Source organism: Pseudopipra pipra, chromosome Z (genome assembly GCF_036250125.1).
Source record: "Pseudopipra pipra isolate bDixPip1 chromosome Z, bDixPip1.hap1, whole genome shotgun sequence".
Classification (NCBI taxonomy): domain Eukaryota; kingdom Metazoa; phylum Chordata; class Aves; order Passeriformes; family Pipridae; genus Pseudopipra; species Pseudopipra pipra.
Genome location: NC_087581.1, coordinates 16,356,940 through 16,375,841, shown reverse-complemented (window position 1 = coordinate 16,375,841; position 18,902 = coordinate 16,356,940). Strand labels below are relative to the sequence as shown.

The 18,902-nt window shown below is 39.9% G+C and overlaps 1 long non-coding RNA gene across 3 annotated transcripts in view; it reads right to left on the bottom strand.

Annotated features, from left to right (window-relative positions):
* Positions 1-18,902, bottom strand: part of LOC135407210 (uncharacterized) — a 195,447-nt gene that overhangs the window by 134,626 nt on the left and 41,919 nt on the right. For 2 of the 3 annotated variants that reach the window (XR_010426759.1, XR_010426760.1), the window contains one exon: positions 10,667-18,424. The exons of the other annotated variant lie outside the window; for it this stretch is intronic. This is a non-coding gene — a long non-coding RNA (uncharacterized LOC135407210). Of the gene's footprint in view, positions 1-10,666; positions 18,425-18,902 lie in introns of those variants that run through there. 3 annotated transcript variants of the gene reach the window in all.

The window sequence follows — 18,902 nt, the reverse complement described above, 5'->3', positions numbered from 1 at the left end:
ACAAGGAAAGATGCTCTTTTGCTTGAGATAACAGCTCAAGCTTTCGCAGGGAAGTAATCCTGTGTTTCCCTCTGAAAGACTCCACACTGAAGCAGCACTGGAGTAACGCAAATGCACCAAATCCATACCAGGTTACCCTCAGATAGATTGTCAGTAGTTCCCACTCAGATACAAACTTCAATTCAGACCTAGCTGGTAATGATATGACTGACCCTAAATGCACTGTTGTGGACAAAATGGATACTTTTAGTGATTCTATTGGGACAACTTCAGCAAATTTCCTCATGAGAATAGAGAAAATTTTTAATTAATCAAAAATGAATATTTGAATTTATCAGAAAATCTTCGATTTTGACATGGGGGAAAAATGGAAAAAAAAATCCCAAAATACAGAGTTAAAACTTAGTTGGGGAAAAAGATTAATAAAATACTTGTTTCATTAGGAGAATGGGAAATAACTCAATATAGCTGGGTAAGTCAACACTAATTCTTTTAATGTGTACAATTTGAAATAATAAATGAGTCAGGTAGAAACATTCCTAATTTCATTCTACCTATTCATTTATTCTGGTGAAAATAAGCATTCAAATGGATGACAGTTAAGCCAAAGTGTGTTTAAGACCTTTCAGACTTCCACTTCTCAAAAGAAGAGTGACAATTTTGGATATCTCCTGGCAACAAGCGAGGACCTGCTGTACACCAAATAAACAGACAGTTTCTTTCAGAAGTTCCTGCATATGAAACTGACATTTTTTGGTAATAAAATTTCTACAAAATTATTTCTCAGAGTTTTAGCCTGGGAGGAAAAATACCACAGTACAGTAAAAAGGTAGTATCAGAAACCAGATTTTGTCACAATGATAGATTGTGACAGACAGTACTTGAAATGTGACATTTTACAGCATTTTAGAGATCTGCTGAAAGCAGAGATGGACTTTATTTCTTGAAGAAAAAATACTTAAACATGACTACTCCATCATTTAAAGCTTTTCCTGCTTGTGCTGCTGAAACACTTGATGGACTGAGGTGAGAGTACATAATTATGCAATTTCTTCTGTAAATGATATATTTTTCTTCTGGATAGAAATATACTCTTTTTGATTCACATTTTAAAAAATTACTCAAAATCTGAAGTCAAGCACACGAGCAAAAATAAATTTGACAGTTTCAATGAGCGAGCACATCATTTTTTGAAAGTAATGTATGTCTACTCTATTATATAATAGAGTAGACATATTTTATATGAGTATAATATAAAATATCTTTCTTCAATGCTCAACAAAATTTCCACATTATTAAAACCAATTCTTTAGTAGCATGTTGAAAATATAGAATTGATGTAATTTAATATTTTTTGTAACATACCCTTAATCTGTGAAAAAATAATCCGTATTTCTCCTTCTGATCATTTAAATTTTCATTTAAAATGTTGTACTGCCTTCTATTAAGATCTGCGCAAAGAGGTGAGTTAATTTGATTGGAATAAATGTAAGATTTATTAGAAGGAATGGGATATTGTGATAGCTTTTGGCAACCTAAGAACGTGATTATCAGAAAATATTTCTGTAGTTACAGGAGTAGTATGCAACGTCTTTTATGTTCCATCAAGTTATAACACTACCATAAACATGCAGTGACTGAAAACAAAGTTGTATTCAAGTGAATCTAAAAAAATATCTATATGGAACAACTAAAGCTTGAGAACCACCCAGAGGAAGGGCTAGAGAATCCTGATTTTAAAAATTCAAGGTCTTTGAATTTTTTTTTCACAGAACAGAATACTAAAAGGAAAGTGGAAAGGAAACTAAAGAAAATGGGTGCATTTTTTTACTCTTAGTGTCACTCATCAGAAAAGAGGTAGGAATGTATAATTGCAGTACAGCAAAAAGAGTTCATCCCACATGAGATGGATGAGATGAGATTTGGACAGATCAAATCCACCATTTTTCTGTTTCCTTGTTTTTCTCGGAAAAGACTGGGAAGCAGGGCGTGGTCAAACCACCTGCTAGTATGCTAATAGCATAGTTTAGAAAAGTAATTTCCTGAGAAGTACAATTAATAGTCCCCGAAAAGCATCTCCTTCAGATGAGGTGCTTAATTCATTTTCCCCAAGTTGCCCCTCCAGCAGAGTCTTGCTCTTGCTGCTCATTGCCTGCAGCTTTTAGGCACCAGCACCCTAACTGAACACCCAAGGGGTGCTCTCCTCACCTCCTTAGTAACTCATCTGAGAAACCCTAAACCTTAACTTACACTGGCAGCCAGGAGAAAGGAGGGTGCTTAGTAATGTTTTGCAATCTCCAATTCTTTATGAAATTATTTTATCCCTAACACTATGTTCACACTTAGGAGCCAGACCAGGCATCATGCTAGAGATGGTCTTGTACCCAGAGCCCTCTCAGAGCTCATCATTCACAGATACATTCACTCTGTCAGGAGCTGCAAAAGCAGCCCTGAGCCCTATATCTGGTAAGCACAAGCCCCAAGGTAAAAGTTTGACAAGCACACTCAGGGGCTGACAACGCCTGACTGTCCAGCTCAGATGTTAAAATGACTGTGCTGCTGTGCCAGACATCGGGGGTGCTACAAAAACCACAGTGCTGCCCAAAGTTATGTTTTACTTGCATGTCCGTCAAGACAGGGTCTGCCAGAAAATGCGGCTGCATTTGTCAGGACTAGATCTCATAGAGTAAACTCTCTGCTAGCACTTACGCAGCTCCATGGAACTTCACATATGCTTTTGAAATTCCTTGCTTATTTCAGTGCATGTGCCAGTTCTAAGGAAAAGACCATCTATTTTGCGTGCAGTCTGCTTAAGCAATTTTTCCAGCTCAACCTGTCTTCCCAAGACAAAGGCCACCTCCCTGGCTGTCTGCCCACCTGCCTGGGTGGGCAGGGCTTCCCGCCCTGCTGTGTGAACTGGTGGCAGTGCTGGCACCCTGTGCAATTTCTGGGCCAAGATGAATGGGGTTGATAGTCTACAGTAAACATCCCTTTTCCTATTATTATCATGGGCTGTATCACTAAGCACAAGCTCAGCTGCAGATTTCAAAATAACTTCAAGTAAATGCTTTCTGCTACTGCTGTGAACACGTAAGAGCAAATTTGCAAGCAATATGAAATGTACAGCTTAACCAACCAAACCCAACAAGGCTGTGATACTGGCACCTGCCTTATACAATATGCCATGATAGTTATGAAATTTCTTATACTTCCATAATAAATAGCATAAAAATAAGAGGGAGAAAGAATTTCGAGTGTGTGTCCTCTCTGCCTTCTTGCTGGTGGTGTTCCTTTCATAAGAGATATAGCTCAGACAAGTTTACACGCATCATATGCATGCATACTTATTTTGATGGGTCCCCAAAGTATTAGCATTTTAGCAATATTGGCATTTTAGCAAGAGCTTCAAGGGCTTTTGTCAGCCATGCTCTTGGCATCAGTGCTGTTTCATTGATAGTAGGACTTCTACCGTGATTCATGGGGTTTAGTATTCATCTCTCTCAGGGACTAGATGTAGACTGTCAGATTAATTTCATTTGCAATTTAAAGTTGACACCAACTGCTTGCCTTTGTTGTTGTTCTCCTGATGTCTAAGTCTCTCCCAAAGCTGGTAATTGTTCCCAAGGCAGAGGAATGTTGCACTATTTGCAATCAACAGCCTCTGATAAAGCTCTCCCTGGTACGCACTGATTACCTCCAGCTCCCACAAAAATCAAGGAAAAGTAAGGAAAACTAATGCATGTTAAACCCCTTGTTTAAAACAGCCTCAAGAGAAGTCTTAATTACTGTTAAGAGAAGCCAAAAAATCCTTGACAGGGAGCGCACTAAATTATCTCCACGTCCTCCAGCTCCTGTATGTTTTTCAGGCAAGACTCAGTATAAAGCAGGTTGTTACCACTGTACAGTTGAAAATAAGGAAGCCTTTTTGTTTTTTAAGATTAGTGCTGCATATTATCAGAAAAAGCTGTATGAAACTGAAATCCGTATAAAATACCCCAAATATCCATTTCGCAGTAAGATCTACCTGCAGCAAGCAGAGTGTATATTTTCCAGAAATATACTGAACAAAATCAACTGATGTCATTATAGTTTGCTGATTTAATTGCATTTTAGCCTCCTAAGATAATAAATAAATAATGGTAAGTAGCAACCACATTTGGAAGGATAGGAGCTGAGACTCAAACTATCATAGCAGTGAAGCATTAACACTTTATAGGATTATTTCTGTACATTTTAGGTACTTTTGGCTTCCTAGCTATTTTCACTCAAGAAAATTAAGGATTGTAAAAGATTACTGCTGTTTTGTTTCATTATCACACATATAAAGGTAGTGCTAGTGTTGTTGAGAATGTCCCAAATGTAATTTCAATCACAGGAAGTGTTGGTGTTGATAATAGAGCGGATGACATTCATGCCAAAATAAATGCACAAAGCTATTCTAACTATTCAAGTGTGTACCCAAGAAACCAAGAGTTTAAACTCAAAGGATAAACCACTTGCAAAAACCTTATCCAGAATTCTTGCTGAGTCCTGACAGCTCTTGAAGGTTTGGCTGATTTTTTCATCAGAAGAAGCCATGACTTTGGCCCTGAAGTCAAACAAGAAGTCCAGCAAAACAGTTCAAGTCCAGGCTTCTCCTGCTCTGACCTCAGCTGCCTCCCCATTTTTACTGCAATTCTTGTAAACTGGGAATCTTATTTCCAGATTCTTCAGTTTACAGGAATTGAACATTTGTACTTAGGCTCATCAGTGTAAGACGGCTGGATGTACACAGGCTGGTCTTTTCAGAAGAAGGAAGCCTTCTTTCAAGTTCTCCACGGGCACGTTATGAGAACGTTAGACATCCTTCAGATTATTTCATTCTTGTCATCTCTGTGCAATTGCTTCAAGGCATAAAAATTCCTTCCTCTTCAGTTTCTCACAACACGCCTGCTTGGATAAACCTCAATTTCTCAGAGGAAAAAAAAATGTTCACAGAAACATTTTCCTTTGACCTGGGACTCCGCCTTTTCCCTGAGGCCAACTGGCAAGGCCATATCCTCCTCAACTGTTCAAGTAACGCCCAGTAATCATAATTACCAAACCACTGGGTATTTGGGCTGATGGAGGTCTCTTGTGGAAAGTCAGCAGAAACACAAGTTCATCTGTGATATTCAAGATAAGATCAGTTTAAAAGGAAAAAAAAAAAAAAAGCACTTCCCCCTCACCCTTTGAAAGAGGGCAGACAGTAGAAACTTCTTGCTAAACAATTTGCTCTGCAAATAAAAAAGAACTGTTGGAGAACCATCTTCCTGGACAGGGTGAAGCCTTTGTGGAGCTGAGGTGCTGTTGGGAAGAAGAAACACTCATTTTCATCTTACTCTTGGCAAGAAACAGTCAAAGAAATATTTCTTTGAAAAAAAGCCCAGAATTTCTGGATTTGTCCTAAATCAGCAACTTGTGATCAGTGGCTCTACATTGCTGATCTCAGCTGATATAAAATAATTTCCTTCATTGGAAAAGGTAAAATTATTTTTAGGAAAGAAAAGTGAATTACCTTATCCACATGAGAAATATTATGCAACTGTATAATTATCATGAGCTTTTTAGTAATTTTCTTAATGGCTAAACTGCTTAGAAGCACCATACAAACATAACCATAACTGACTGTGGCTAAGCATAGCAGTCCCATTTGGGAACCTCTCTGCCAGCAGCTGCAGGTGGATGTCTTACCTTCAGGTCCAAGTAGATACCACAGCAACACAGAAAGTCAGTCCTGTGCTGCCACATGCTGAACAGGTCTTCAGGAGGAAAAGAAGTAAACCATAAACCACACACATCTCTCACCTTGATTTTCTTTTTGGAAAGTCATGTTGTTTATCAAAACTTGCTCATTACATTGCAATTTACAACTATCAGCCATACACGTTTACCTGGGAAATAACTGCTTGCTGAAGATAATTCAATTAGCATAGCATGCTTCATCTCAACATGGACAAAAATTTATATTGCACAAAGAGCGGGGTTCAGAGTATTTAGTAGATCTAGAGAACTCCTCAACTAGAATTACCACAACCCACCACCTCTGGGGATGCATAGAAGAGAATAACACTTACCACAGGGACCACAGCAGGTTTCATCTCCTGCCTGGTCCAGCATCAGATTTCGCACATCTTGACACTGAAAACTAAATATCCACTCTGGGACAGTATTATTGGTTTAGAACAGAAGAAGGTAATGCTGATTTAATTATGGCTGAAATAAAAGGTCTCAGCATGACTGAAATTCACATAAATCTCTTTTATAATAAAAAAGAATACACATGCACATAGATACACAATGGAAGCGTTCAATTAAAATAGTCTGAGGAAGGTAAGAGGTATTCCCGTATTACACCTACAGTCAATTATGTACTGAAGAATGAAGGCTGAGAAGTGGGATACTCTTTTTCTTGACCTCTTCATTCTCTTATGCAAGTCAAAATAATACAGTAAGGGGTATTTTACTCAGGATATGACACAGGAATTAATGGAATTGCATAGTGAAAAAAGGGTGGACAAGAGAGAGATCATCACTATGCTGTCAATAATTTTTCTTCAAGTGCTTTCCTTATTCCAAGTTCCTTTCAATTAGGCTTTTTCCAGTAACAGAAACTGATCTTGGATGACAGTATACTTTCCTTGCTCCCTGTGATTCCAAATTTCAGATGAGTATAAATTCTTAAACAGAATCAAGCAAATAATTCACAATGAACAATTTCTCTCTCACTAGATATCTTCTAAGATGTACTTTCCTCATTTTTATTCAAACACAGGGTTAAAATATTTCTAATTGCATTATGTCAGCTTTCAAGCAGTAACTGGAACTCAAGAGTTGTATACTGTTTGCTACATTGTCAGTGGTCTCTTAAATCATGGGTTTGGGTTTTGTTTTCCAGTCAGAGGGGTAAGCAAAAAAAACTCACAGGGAAGAGTTGTGTTTATTTGTTTAATAAATACAATCAACACACTAATACTACAAACCCTTCCTCTGTCTGCCCAGGCACCCTCCACAGCCCAGCTCCCCAGTGTCTCACAGTCCTTCCCAGCTGGCTGCCACATCCAAATATGCTGAGGGTGCATTGCCTCCCATCGCCCCTCCCATCTGCATCCTGCCAGGGAGAAGGATGCTCAGCAGCATCAGCCTCAGCAGGAAATGGCTACAACCAGTCATGGCTTAGATTCTGGCCCTCCTGGACTTGGAAGGAGATGACTTCCTAGTGCTTCAGTGAAGGCTTATGCAATACAGTCAGCAGTTTTCACATTCCTTGTAAATGAATGCAAAGGAGGTGCAAGCACACTTCAGACAAAATCATTATAATTCTGTCTAGACTTTGTAGCATTGATTTTCCAATATTCCCACTACTTGAAATAAAAAGTCGTTTCAAAAACCTCGACTCCATAAAATAATTTAACATGTTCAGCTATCTATGTATTTAACATACAACTCTCAGATTAATATTTTACTCCAGGATTCCCTTCAGGAAAGAGGTTTGGCTTTAATTTCCTTGAGTCTTAAGGAACTTCAGTTGTATAGTAGTTCTGTGGGCCCTGGATACCCTCTTTGCAAAGATAAAGTGTATCTGTCCTTGTATTACCCTACAGACTTTGTTCAATATATGATGAAGTGTTACTGAACCAGCAAAAGCACGGCTTTGCAAAATGCAGTACTTAAAGCTATTACAAGACTTGCTAAAATCTATTTTGCACTGTTCATTTTTATTATGAGTACAGGTTGGTACAATTCCTGACTTTCAATCTCCTGAATGGAAATACTTCTTATTTAGTAACAGAAAAGTGTCAATACCCTTCAAAAGGCTGAAAAATAAATAACAAAAATATTGTTTGTTATTTCCAAGTAGCTAGGTTAAGAAGCAATTACTTTTCCAGATATTGAGGGGACCACAGTTAGGACTTGTCCTTAGATACCCACTTAAAAAAGGCATTGAGAAAGAGTTAACATTGTTTTTACTAAAGGAATTTTTTTTCCTCCCGGACTGAAATAGCTAGTGACCACTTATAGAGCAGGAGAAACCATATCTTTAATAGTCTTTAGGTCTCAAAGACAAAACATCAGAAAACCTGAAAATTAAGTGTTCATATGAGGTTTAAAAAAATAAAAGCCCTGAAATGTGGTTGCCCTCTGTCAGAGGACACGTGCGAAGGAACCCCTAACTCAACCACAGGCCCCCACTGATTTTCCTTTCTCAGTGCTGCACTTTTTGCAGAGCACTGCTCTTGAAGAAAAACCAAATAAGAAGATTTCTAGGGCCATCACTCACGCTGCCAACTCCTGGCATACCAGTGGGAGACGTGACTGCCTCCTGAGGCTCACAAGCACCTTGCCCAGTGTTGCTACCTCCAGTCTTCTGCTGGTGGAGAGGTTTGTGTGTGGGTACAAGGACTAGGTAAAAATACCTGCTCAGAATCCCCCACTTGTTTTCCTGGTCACTATGGGAGGCAAGGGAGCATCATATGAAATGTGCAGCAGGCTACTGTGCTATGAGGGAACATGAGGCAGAAGAGCAGTGGTGAGCCACCAGCAGCAGTGATGCCTTCTGTGAGCAGGGCACCCCAAAAACCATCTGCTGTCCCAAGGACCATGCATGCGCACCACCCTAGATGTTCATTGCCTGCTGTCCAGGTATCTTCAGTGCACAAATTCCACTTCACATTGTCATTAACCAGATTTTGTCACAGCTGCTAAATCCCTCACCCTGAAGACATAAGCATTTCTTTGCATACTTGTGGAGAAGGAGAAGCAAGTGTTACAGGGAGATCTATCCTGTTGCAAGAGTGCTAGGAGCACTCAACCAGGCAGACCCAGGTGCACGGCAGAATACCTGCAGAAGAGCTGAATATCAGCCCTAGACTGATTTTAGCTACACTGGTAAAGCTCAGGTGAAGATGTGAGTGCAGGAGCTAAGAAACAAAGAAATGTGTTTTGCAGCATATGTTGCAGTTTTGAGCTTCACACAGTAGGAGGAGGGAGAAACATTCCGGTAATAGCAAATGCCCTGAGGATGAAGACATTATACATTAATATTATGGGAACTATTCAAGACAGCATTCAGTGTGTGCTAAAAAGTGCCAACTGACATACAGTTTCTTTTCATTAATCTGAGGTAATGTTGAAAAGAAGAGTTAAACAGAATGCAAAAAAACAACTCTAGGACATGTATGTCACAGCCAGAGGCTGGATAGTGGCGAGAGAGCATGGCATCTGGGACGGGAGGGCAGGGATCCAAGGGTCATCATAGTGAGGACCCGTCTGCTCCCAAGGGATGGTTCACACAGGAAGAACTGGTTTGTGCACTCTGCAGAGGAACACAGCTCCAGGCCAAACTGGCTTGGAAAACAGGTAAGTGCATTTCCACTTAAGTCAGATGACTTTCACTCCCAACAGCAGTGCCAGCATTTTTGTGACCTGTGTCACTGAGATTACTACAGGACTTCCCTTCACATCACCACTGTTCACAAACTCTGCATCCCTACACTAGTTGGGTCTCCAACTTCCATGCTGTTAACAGGTGATAGTGTACATGCATGCCTGATTAAACAGCTCCTAAGATTTTCAAAATCTCGATATTTGCTATGATTAAAGTCCTATGGAAATCATTATTATAATAGGCAATGCATTAAAGGTCTTCTCCTCTCTTCCTCTGTCTCTGTTCTCTAGAATCTTACCTGGAAATAAGTGAAGAAGTCTTCTTTTTATGACATTTCTGTATGTTTTAATGAGTGAAGAGTTTCTTTGTGCACAGCCATGCTTTTGCCAGGTTCCCAGGGAGGCAAGCACAGTGGTGTTATCATCACTGTGAAACTGCAGGCAAAGTTGTCAGGCGGAGCTTGTCAGGACATCTTCTGAGGTTTTACTGGGAAGCCTTCAGGGTGAAGAAAATTGGAAGTGACCTTTGTACAGAATTACTACACATGCAAGTAGGCTTAGACAGAGAAAAAGGGAAAGGTTTCTGTTTGGTTTTACTCGTATTTCAAGCCAAGTAAAACAACTTCATTTTCCTAAGAAAGTGCTGCCATATGGAGCAGGATAAAAATTTAATTTAGTCAGCAAGAATTATTGGCTATTATAGCAGAAAACACTAGGAGCTATTGCAATATTGCATAGGGTTTTGACTTGTTGTAAACATGACTGGTTCCTGTTATACTCTACTATCACAAATTAATAGCTCACTATAAGAAAATAAATGAAGGATTGGCCTGAAGAGCAGGAAAGACTCAATGAGCACTAATGAGCTTCAGGACTGTCTCATCAAGAAAGCTGTAGAACCTTCTTCCCTCCAATTTTTGAATAATTTCTGCCAGTATCGAAGAGGAAATCTCTTTATCCACCCCTTGCAATGATTTAAAGAACATTTGTCTGATTTACTTAATTATTAAGACCACTTAATTTTTCTAAGGAAAAAAAATCCATGGACATAAAGGAAAAGCTGTCTATGCTGCTAGAAGAAACTAGGGTTAAATTTAAATTTCATTAACTTTATTTGACCTTGTTTTATTTATTTCATAACTTCTGTGAAAAAGAGAAAAAACATATAGATATATCCTAATATAACACTCACAGTTTTTGTTTTCTCACCCTTCTTTACATAAAAGCAAACAAATAAAAAGAAAATAAATAAAACAATAAATTAAAAACTGAAGCCCGAGTGTGGTTTTTATTTATATTTTTGGAAAGCAGTCTGTAGACCACATTTTGATGTTTTTTACACAGTAGATATAGAAAGAGAGAAAGAGAGGATGGCATTTATTTAGGATTTGTTCTATCATTTTCATGATAAGGTAAGTGCCACTGCAGAATTCCTTAGATTTATTACTTTCATGAGAAAATGTGAGACAGTGCCTACAGTGCAGCCCAGGGCCAATGCAAATCACAACATCTTGCCCACAATTTTATTTGCAAAAGTGCCGCTCTACCTCTTTGCATAATTTTCCATGTAGCTTTTCTCACCAGTCAGTGCTTCTCTGAGAAAAGGAGTGCTGCCATCTGCTCAGCACAGTTGTCTCTGGGATCACCTGCATGTGTCCTGCTCCTCCTGGTGCAACCATGGGGACTGCTCCTTTGCCTGCTGTCCCTTGTGCTGGCCTTGCTCCTAAACACAGACAGTGGGAGCAACCAAGTTTAACATGCTCTCTGCCACACTGACATGAGCCAGTTCTCCTTTTAAATGCCCGTGGCAGAATAGACCCCACTTCTACTGTGAGGGGACAAGGGGTGGGCTGTTTGTGGAGCAGAGAAGGAGAGCTTATGCTCCCTCAGGACAGAGGGCAAGGGCAAGGAAACAGCAAAGGGATGCAGACTCTGAGACCACAAGGGAGTAGATGTCGGTTCCATGAGGAGAGGAGAAAGTTTCCCCTCACCATATGGGCACCAGGAATGGCACAGAGTTGCTCACCATGAAGTGAGGGGGTGAACCTTGATTCTGGCTAGTAAATTATTCCAGTGTCAGGACAAAGTACAAAAGTCCAAAATTCATGAGTGTGCGATTCCTTACATATGCTGTCTTGTGCCTAGGTTCAAAGAGCCCCTTGCTTTCTCTTGTGCCTCAGATACCCATGGCTTTGTTCTTTCAGGTTCAACAGGAGTTTTGCTTTACTGATCAGACTTTTTACACAGTCACATTCCCTCCTGGGATTCAGACCCAACAGCATGAAGAAAACACCTTGTCTACCAGTCTGAAGAAAGTATTGCACAGCAACTGGAGATGAACAAATCCCAACACTCAGACTTTAGCAGAAGGCTGAATGGCATGTTCACCAATTTTTTGCTCTTCCCTTCTTCTCTTTGTAAACTGTTTTGGTTTTAAATACAAGGATGTTAAGTATTTGAATCATGAACCACCTGTTGGCAGATGCAGTTGCCACAATAAAGTTTTTCTGTCACATTTGGTCTCACTGTGGCATAAAACAAGCTCTACAATGCTGCAAAAAGGTGGCTGAGAGCTGAACAGGAGTCTCTGCATCATAAGTACAGCTCCACAGTACCCATGATCATGAGGGGGCTCAGTTAAATTTGATGAGAGAACTCAATAATTATATTTGTTGTTGAATGAGAAAAATATTTAGAATCACTCTACATTATTTTCAAAGCCCTTTTTATCTTTCCTTTTTTTCACTAGCTCATATAACAAAACTCCATATGTGTTCAATTAATATTATTGACTTCCATTCAGTTTAGGTAAATAGGATCATTTTAACCAGAATGTGCTCATGTCCAAGGACATGAATGCAAACCCAGACACATTTAGCCTAAAGTGTTTAGTGCTACTGTATACTCACACACTATTGCATTTCTGTGTGGTCATTTCCCTCCTTTCTTCCATTCATTATATGCCAAAAGTTCTAATCACAAAATAATGTTCAACTAACCAATACAAGTATGATTTATTATTAATGTGGAAAAAGTCAGGTTAAGCAAATTCTTAAGCAATTTGACTTACTGCCAATTCCTCAAGGAACTGAGGATTTCTTTCTTAGCTCAAACACTGAAGTAAACTCTCCCATTTTCTTTAGTTTATAGTTTCCCAACCTGACAATTTCATCCACACAAACTAAAAGGAAAATCCCTTGTAAAATTTCTTATGCAATATTACTAGGTCAATAAATGGCCAAAAAATCTTATTATCATTGGGAACACTGCAGAATCTCCTTTTCTAGACCTTGCCTTAAGTTTGGTCTGGATGGATAAAATGGTCAGATGACTGGAAGTTACCTTCCAGGTATTTGGAAATGAAAGGTGATACATCTGGGAACTTTCTTACAATCAAAGGCAAACACCCACTCAGTGGATTAAAGGCAGATGAGAGGGAGGCAGAAAGATATCTGCAAAAGGTATTGCTAAACAGCTGTCTGATGACAGGTTTAAAATTTAAATTACAGACAGGTGACTCACTCTAGAACCCAAGTAACACGGCAGGGTTCTGGAAATAAGTAGAAGAATGTGCTTTACATCAAAAAAAAAAAATTAATGTTGTGATATAATGAAGTAATCAATACTGAGATGTACATGAATAGGTAAAGTACATGTCTGCATAGTGACTCTGCTATTTAGGCTTACAACCAATGTCATGGAAGTTCTACCGTGAAAGAAATAGCTACTATATTTTATTATTGTGTTGTAGGAAGGTGAAAGGTGAGGGATCAAGAAGACCAATACCAACCTGATGTGAATGCAAGACCTTGCATTTTGTTTCCCTGCCTTCAAGGAGCCCAAAGTAGAGGTGGTCTCAGAGGAGACTGGTTCCATTTAAACCCAGCAAGGTAAAAGGCAGTTGAAAGGAAAGAGGAAAAGACCTGACCGATACACAGAGTATATTGCCTGTGTTGCATTATTAGATTAAGGGGGCATTTCTGATTAGAAGAAAAGAATTCTTCTAACAACAAAGAATTTTCATATATCCAGACCAGCTCCTACCAAATGAGGAACAAACAAGTCACCTCGACCAATGTTGTTAAAAGTTATCTGCAGACCAAATTTGACTTTGTGCACTCACTGTCTGGCAGGTACCTAAAAGTAACTAATTTTCTTGGCTTAGTCCTTACAATTTCTTCCAGGGATGTGCAGATATGGAAATGTATCCCTACAATTTTACCGTTTTTGCAATCAGCACTGCTGAGAAAAAAAAAGACTTGGTATGATCAGAGCACTGGTCAAAGGCAAGAGACACAAAACAAATCATGGTTATCTCTGCTCAAATTACCTGTTCCATTATGTCTGTGCTGTACAGCCTCCATGCTTACTCATGCCATTACCTCATGGGAAATCTTCTAAAAATTAATGAGCAGTACTTTTGTGATGTACCTACATGATGTCATTACTTGCATCTAACTTCACCACTGCCATTGTCCTAATGAAATAGCTAGAACTAAATTTTTTGAGATATACTGAAATACCAACCAGTAGAGAGAGGGCAACAAAGAAATTTGGGGAGGAATGAAAAGGTAAATATTAGGGAAAGAAACTTTTTTAAAGTGGAAGGGAAAGAAATAATAAAACCTCCTTGGTATCATTTTTCATGCTGTGCAAATGTGAAGAGGAAGAAAAAGAACTGGGAAATTATGCTCCCTTGTCTCTCTTTGACAACTACCCTGAATGTTTCTACAATAGTAGCCACTGGCCAAAAAAATTGTCCAAGGGGCAGTGACCTACTAGCTTATTCTCTTCTCTTCTGTGACATACTGACTGTGTATCTGAGGTGTTTGTGAACACAAGTGCTTGTGGCTTCGAGACATTGGATGTTTTTGACAAAATATTTTAGTTGTCAGAAAAAAGCAAGGGTTCATCAAAACAGAAACTACTTTTAGTAAGGAACAGCTATTGAAGGTTCTCTCTATTTTTGAAAGAAAACCTTCTTTAAGAGACTTACATTTATTAAACCAACTGATCTGACATTTCCAAGATTAAATCTTTATCTTCTATTCCAAAGCAGTTCCCCATTTGAAATTTGAGTTTTTAAACCATTTGAGTTTAAATGGTTTAAAAACACAAAGATCAAAACACTTGTCACTTCAACAAGAACTATTGCAAAAACATGTTCAGTAAGTTCAGTAAGTACTTTCCTATTTTTTCAGCATAAGAAGCATGTCCAACACCTCCGAGTTCACATTTGGAAAATTCTGAGTTAGGCTCTCTTCTGTGGTCAGTCTCAGCCAAATTCATACAGACGAGCAAGCCCTGTGCTCATGACAGAGGCCTGTGTTATAAGCATTGTGGGAAATGATTGTATCACACTACTGAAATAGAGCAAAATATTCACAGTAAGGTGCCTGAAAGTAACATATTTGCAGAAAATGTCATCTCACCTCTCAGTAACTCATCTGTTGACATACCAGGTATTTATTCTCAGTTTCTAAAACCCACCATTTTTCAGGTTTCTATTATTTAATGACAGCTAAACAAACTTTATGCAGAAATCCCTTGTGAACTTCCTGGGGTTAGAGTTTTTCTTTGCTTGGCTCTTGTCTTTATTCCTGTTCTTTCTCTTTCCCATGCCGAGCAATCCTTCCTCTTCTGGAACAAACCTCGTGAGATCCTTCTACCTTCACTTCCAGCACAGATCAGCAGGAACCACCTTTCCCCCGACTGAGGTAAATTGCATTTTCAGTCTTCCCTGTGATACTGACACAGCCAGAGGAAATTTTGAGACTGCAGCTTTGCAGCACTACGAACACGGGGTTTCAGTACTCAATTTTCCTTTCCACAGATGTATGCTTCTTGTAGTATGAGATCAGTTAGCTGTTCCTGACAGAGCATGTTACAGTAAAGAGTCTCTGATTTCATCATGCAGGCTCCCCAGCATTTTTTCAGCTGGGAAACAACTGTGAGAACAATGGAGGATACATCACTGACAATAGGTGCAATATCATTTACATTTCTGACAAGCTTTCAGCATTGCTTTATTTCAGCTGAGTTCCTGCCTCCATTATGTGACTGCAATGTGCCTGCTGAGAGATGAAATGCTGGCTCCCTGACAAAAGCTGAAGCAGGATACACCCGCTATTGGTTGGACACAAGGTGACTTTCCCAGCTTATAGAGGCCTGGGAAAAGACGTGAATAATGCTGGTGTAAACCACAATATTCAAAAGGTATTGAGCATTTCCTTGCACATATGCAACAAAAATAGATAATGGCAGGGTGGTTACTGCTGGTGCATACAATAAGGGCACATAAGCTCGGAGACTGCGTCCTTGCATGTTGCTGGAGAAGCTTCCTTGGGATGCTTGGAATTTTTTGGCACATGAGCAATCCCTTTGCACTTCTCCAACAATGGTTTACAGAGTACACTGCTGCCCAGCTTCCAGTTGCCTTGTGCTGGTAAGCCATGCATTCGCTAGACGAGACAATGCCATTTCTGTTGTCTAGGGGGTTAGAACAGGTGCAGAGACATACAGAATAAGAGTTGTGTTGGGCAATAACTGTGGGAGTCCTCAGCTGAAGACCCATTCACCAAACAGCCCAACAGGGGCTGACACCTCCATCAGGAAGATGGGATTTGCTCATCTCCCCTTTCACAGCCCCACTGTGCACACTCCAGGCAAATTTCAATGGAAGATCAAGAGTAATCAAGCAGAGAAAAAACTCTGAGTAGATGGCATAACTCCAATACCTCAGTTCAACTGCTCTCTCACTTATATTTGTAAATTCACGTTGTCTTTTCATGGACTGCGTGGTTATTTTTGAGGGTTGAACATATTCCTTTTTGCTTACACAAGAGCATATTACGTTGTCAAACTGCATTTAGCAGTCCTTCCTCCCCACCTCAGGTTACATGTCAACACTGATGTCTCTATATAGCAAACCCACATCAGGGCTAGTTTTAAAATTGAACAGCCATTTCTTCTCCTCGGCTCCCAGTGGGGTCTTTTGTTATGGCCCGGTGGGGAAATAAGGGACACTCAGGGTTCGTTGTAGGTATGTAGGTCCTGGAGTAAGTGAGTAAGCAAGCTCTTTATTAAAATGGTTTCCCCTTTATATAGCAGCGGAAAGGAACATTCTGGAACTGGGGATGTGAACATGACATATAGGGAAAGAGAAGAAGGGAACTTGCTTTAATAGGGAGAACAAGGAGAGGTTACATCTCTATAAGGGATTAAGGGGAGAGGCATGACCTTATATGGAACATCTACACTGTGGCAGCTGACAACCAATTAGAACATGACGGTAAAAGAAGTAAACAACCTGAGGGGATTTTTCATAAAAATGTAGGAGTACAAAGTAGGAGAATACAACAAACATCAAAACCTGTGCATTCATGCATCAGTCCATTTCATTTGCTGAAAGTCCTTTATGTTGAAACTTCATCTTCCTCTTCTATGGATTCCTGTAATGCTTTCTTCCATCTCTGATACTGTTCTTCTTCGTGGTCCTCAACCCCCACAGTCTTTCATCCCAAAATTAGTCCTGCACCACCACAGACAATCTGCAAACCATGCCCAAGCAGCTATGCCACCGCTCATGTCAGTCTGCCTGACCAACACAAGAGCTATAGCTGAATAACCCTGGCAGCCTGCCTTTCCAGTTTGTTGAATTATTGATTTTCGAAAAACTTTTTCTTGAAAAAAGAATTGCAGAATTTTTCAGGTTGAGACCTCAAAGCTCTTCAAAACAGAAAAATACTCTTCTTGAGAACCAGGGCACCAAATATTTCATGTGTTCAGAAGCTCTTTCTAAGACTCCAGGAGATGCTGAACTACTCACTAAGAAAAAATTGCAGTAATACTGTTGACTCCAAAACAGGGATAACAGATACAAGAAGGCAATCTTGTAAAATAATACTTTCTCCTGTCCAAACTACAAGGGTATTTTTTTCTTTATGTAGACTATGTTGGTTTTAGCCTGTCACATCCCTAACAACTACCTTTACTTGACAGGCATAATGAGCCTTATTTACCTCTTTGCTCCTCCATCAGAGTTTAGATGCACCATTGGATGCTCCTTCCATTAATCATGCACAAAGCTCAATATCATTTCTCAAAGCAGTGCTGCAGCCAGGACAGGACTCATTTTAAACTGCTATAAGACATTTGGATCAATATAAGTTCAGGGTACCAGTTTTCTTTATGTACTTCTGCCATTTGCAATGCTCACTAGCAAAAATCATGGTGTTTATTGCAAGTGGAGATTCAGAAGTTGCAGACAGAAGTTCAGCTTTCCAGACTCCTCTTTCCAGATGAAAGAGAGTCATGTTTGTACAGTGTTTTGTTGAGATAATTTTATGATTGTTGGGAAGTGTAGAAACCTGGTCTAGACATTCCAATCAAGAGTTCAGAAAAAAACCCAAACTGACTACTCTACTGCTTTGGAAGTCTTTCAAAATCTGTGAAATCTCCTCTGTGAAACATAAAGCGTGACATGAGAGTTTGTTTCTGGGAACTAAAGCATGTTTTGGTTGTGTGTGCTTGAGAAACAGAGATCAGTGAGTATGGTGATGCCTCTGGAGCTCAGGTATTTCCAGAAGGCTGCTGCAAAAGAGACCTCAATTTGTTGTTACAGCAGGGATTTTAGGAGAAGAACGGTGTTGATGAAACCTCTGCCTCTTCAAACTTAGGCTGTTCTATTCAGCATTAAAATACTTTCCTGCATTGTTGGCTAAAATTTCCCACCTCCAAGGAGCGGAGGCCAGCAAAGTCTGCCTGAAACTCATAGAATCCTTAAGGTTGGAAAGAGACCTTTAAGATCATCAAGTCCAATCATCAACATAGCACATGTTCATGTTGAAACCATGTCCTCAAGCATCATATGCCCAAGCTTTTTGAATGCTTTCAGGCATGGTGAGTCCATCACTTCACTGGGCAGCGCATTCCAGTGCTCTACAACCCTTTCCATGAAGAAATTCTTTTCTCCCTTGCTGCAGCTGGAGGCCATTTCCTTCGTCCTGTCACTTGTCACCTGGAAAAAGAGACAATCTACTTTCACCACCCTGTAGAGAGCAATAAGGTCACCCTCAGCTTCCTTTTCTCCAATCTGAACAAGCCCAGCTCCCTCAGCTGCTCCTCATAGGACTTGTGCTCCAGACCATTCATCAGCTCTGTTGCTTTTTCTGGCCACGCTCCAGCACCTCAACATCTTCCTTGCAGTGAGGGACCCAAAACTGAATGCAGGATTCAATGTGTAGACTCACAAGTGCTGAGTACAGTGGGATGATCACTTCCCTAGTCCTGTTGGTGACCAGGGAGCTGCTGGGAGGAGAGGGGCTGGAGGAGCTCCACACCTGCGGACCCTGTGGAAAAGGGTGGCTAGAGGAGGGCGAGCAAGACGCTGGTTCAGCCACTGCCTCTGCAAAGCTAAGGACTGTGAAATGGATAGATTTGAGGAATTTGTTTTTCATGTCATCCTGAATTATGTTGCCCGGTTTGTCTACTTAATA